At 47.4% G+C, this 3,568-nt stretch overlaps 1 long non-coding RNA gene across 2 annotated transcripts in view; it reads right to left on the bottom strand.

Moving 5' to 3' along the window:
• Positions 1-551: 551 nt before the first annotated feature.
• The window catches only part of LOC143476840 (uncharacterized), a 53,879-nt gene continuing 50,862 nt past the window's right edge, over positions 552-3,568 (bottom strand). Inside the window, exons 5-6 of one of the 2 annotated variants that reach the window (XR_013121398.1) lie at positions 2,649-3,568; positions 552-2,526 (exon numbers count right to left, since the gene is read on the bottom strand). The exon at positions 2,649-3,568 is cut by the window's right edge and continues 470 nt beyond it. This is a non-coding gene — a long non-coding RNA (uncharacterized LOC143476840). The other variant, XR_013121397.1, reaches the window with a different exon arrangement.

Raw genomic sequence — 3,568 nt, 5'->3', positions numbered from 1 at the left:
TGATCTCTGCAATTCACTAAAGCAAACAACCTGCACCCAGTGAGGGAGAGAGAGATGGAGAGATGGAGAGACTGAGAGAGAGATAGATGGAGAGAGCGGCACAGAGAAGTGGAAAGTTATAGTGTGATAGTTAATGGCTCTTTTAGCTGTGGGCCACTTCCTGAAAACAGGAGACTTTATGAGGAGATTTTATGTCCATAGCAAAATGCAAATAAGAGCATGTTAAGAGAAGCATAATACATACAGATAACAAATATTTAACCTCCACAACCTCCACCACCACCACCACAACCACCACCTCCACAACCACCACAACCTCCACCACCACCACAACCTCCACCTCCACAACCTCCACCACCACCACCACAACCACCACCTCCACAACCACCACAACCTCCACAACCACCACAACCACCACCTCCACCACAACCTCCACCACAACCTCCACCACCACCACCACAACCACCAGCACCACCACAACCTCCACAACCACCACAACCTCCACCACCACCACCACAACCTCCTCCACCACTACCACCACCACCAGCGCCAGCACCACCTGCATATGCAGAATTGTTTGCAACAAGGACTCAGTGCTTCGCAACACAGAGGAAATTCTGTCCTGACTTACATTGACATTTATTTGCTCAGTGCAAATTTCCCCTGCACGCCACTTAACGCTTGCATTCCCCGCCATCAAAAGCAGCTCCCCACACACACGCATACACACACACACACACACCACACACACACACACACACACTCATCACAAATCTATAAGCACATAAAAAGCACACGCTGTCTTAAGCCCTCGCCGGAATTCGCTTGTACATCGAAAGCTAAACAGACGAGAACTGGGAGATTTAAACTAATCGTTCTGCGTGACGGCTTACTGCTCTCAGACGGCGTTTCCCAGCGAGCGCCAGTTACTGCTGAACAACACACGCTCCCCTCAACTCATCTCTCGCCCGCTGTCCCAAAGGTCAAAGAGAAGCCTATCTGGAACACAGAGGGGGAAACGAAAATGTGCGATGGAACCCCGTGACCTCTGCCCTCTCAAACACCCACTGCAGACCCCCACCAGCACGCAGTCGTGGATGGGGCCAGAGTCCCAGACGGCCAGGTGTGCAGACGGCCAGGTGTGCAGGCAGCCAGGTGTGCAGGTGGACAGGTGTGCAGATGGCCAGGTGTGCAGGTGGACAGGTGTGCAGATGGCCAGGTGTGCAGGTGGACAGGTGTGCAGATGGCCAGGTGTGCAGGTGGACAGGTGTGCAGGTGGACAGGTGTGCTGGCGGTCAGGTGTGCTCCACCTCCCCCTGTTCCCACTTCTTCAGCAGGAGTTTCCACCAGACAGATCTCACAGGCAGTAAGAACACACGCTTGCTGCCTCTGTCTGCAGTTCAACCTGACGTTGGGTGGAGTAGAGGGTGGAGTAGGAGGTGGAGTAGGGGAGGGAAAGCTGGCTATGGGCACCACCTCTCAGCACAGAGGTGTGCACACACACGTGCACATACGCTCATGAACACACACACACATCCTCACACGGATCTGTTTTGCACTCTCAGACTTTTTACTGCATCGTGCAAGTAAACACCTGTTGAATCTGGAGAAAGAGAGAGAGAGAGAGAGAGAGAGAGAGAGAGAAACAGAAGGAGAGAAAGAGAGATGGAGGGGGAGAGAGACAAAGAAAGAGAGAAACAGAAACAGAGTGATGGAGATAGAGAGAGAGACAGAGGGGGAGATAGACAAAGAAAGAGAAAAAAGAGGCAGACAGTGATGGAGAGAGAGAGAGAGTGAGAGAGAGAGAGACAAATAAAGCTTATTGAATTGAATTGAATTGAATTGAATTGAATTGAACTGAGGCAGAAGTAGTGGGAGAGTTGAATTCCCTCGGGTGGGTGGAGCCCGTGATCCGTCTCACCTGAGGGTCCTTTGTTGGTTTTGCTATTTGTTGACTTGTTTATTTCAATAACATATATGTTACATTTTGTTTATTCTATATGTTTAGTCCTCCAAGCTTTGGCAATACAGGTGTGAGTACTTGTCAAAGCAATAAAACACCACTGCATTAAACTGGACTGAGATGAGAGAGGGAGATAGAGGTGGAGACAGATGGACAGAGAAAGAAACAGATGGACAGAGAGAGAGACAGAGAGAGGGAGACAGATGGACAGAGAGAGACAGATGGACAGAGAAAGATACAGATGGACAGAGAGAGAGACAGAGAGAGGGAGACAGATGGACAGAGAAAGAAACAGATAGACAGAGAGAGAGACAGAGGGACATATAGAGAGACAGAGGGACAGAGAGAGAGATAGATGAATGGACAGAGGGACAGAGAGAGAGACAGAGAAACAGATGGAGATAGAGAGAGAAAGAGGGACAGTTGTTACGTGTTCTCAACACACTGCATAAACACTTCACGTGTTCTCAACACACTGCATAAACACTTCACGTGTTCTCAGCATGCTGCAAACACGCCATTCTTTACTAGACGCCACACTCCAAATGTCACAAATCAGCCGGCTGAAACAGAAGACAGAAAGAAGACAGCTTGTAGGTGGGAAGGTTAAAAACATATGCTTCAAATCCAGAAAAAAATATCAAAAATGGTAGAAGAAGAAAGTTGAAGGATAAAAATATCCCACCATCCTGCCAGAGCTGAAGGTGCACGAGGATGACTGCGTTCAAAACCTCAAGAGCTTTATCACGCATCTGGGCATTCAACACAGACACAGAGAATGAGAGACAGAGAGAGAGAGAAAGAGCAAGAGAGAGTGAGAGACACACAGAGAGAGAGAGAGAGAGAGCCTTCTATTTACCATTCTATGCTGTGGTCTTAATTTTTCAGAAAAGCTTTGGCAATACAATTGTGATTTGTCATGCCTATAATATACTTATAACATACAGAGTTTAGAGAGACATGATGTGAATGATATGTCTTAATGACATTATAGAAGTCAGTGAGTCTCACACCATACCAGTGAGTCTCACACCACACCAGTGACTCTCACAACACACCCGTGACTCTCACACCACACCATTTTGTGTCTTCGTATGTGTGTTTTGTGTCTTTTCAGTCTCCATTTTTAACAATTTCACCTGATGTTGGTAGAAATATGACCTGACATAAGTGCCCTAATGTTTGCTGCACTAAACCTACTCTGAACGTGCTCTGTTTTCCAGGAACATGCAATTGTTTCCAGGAAGAAACACGGCACCTGCCTACTCTGCTCATTCTGATGAAAATAGTCATCGGCTATTTTCATACAAAGAATTTTTGTGGAGTTGTCTGTGTTTCTTGGTGTCCGTGTGCTTGTATGTCTGTGCATCTGCATCTGTGCGTCTGTGTGTCTGTGTCTGTGAGTCTGTGTGTCTGTGCCTGTTTGTCTGTGTGCCTGTCTCTGTGTGCGTGTGTGTCTGTGTGCTTGTGTCTGTGTCTTTGTGTCTGTGTTTCTTCTTGTTTACTGACCTTTATTAATGAAGGAGATATAAGCGAACAATACAAGTACAAAAAGAGAGGAGTAGAGATGGAAAAAGAGAGAGGGACAGAGAGAGAGAGACAGAG

Source organism: Brachyhypopomus gauderio, chromosome 15, assembly GCF_052324685.1.
Source record: "Brachyhypopomus gauderio isolate BG-103 chromosome 15, BGAUD_0.2, whole genome shotgun sequence".
Classification (NCBI taxonomy): domain Eukaryota; kingdom Metazoa; phylum Chordata; class Actinopteri; order Gymnotiformes; family Hypopomidae; genus Brachyhypopomus; species Brachyhypopomus gauderio.
Note: the sequence above shows the minus strand (reverse complement) of the source record. Positions and strands in the feature narration are given on the sequence as shown.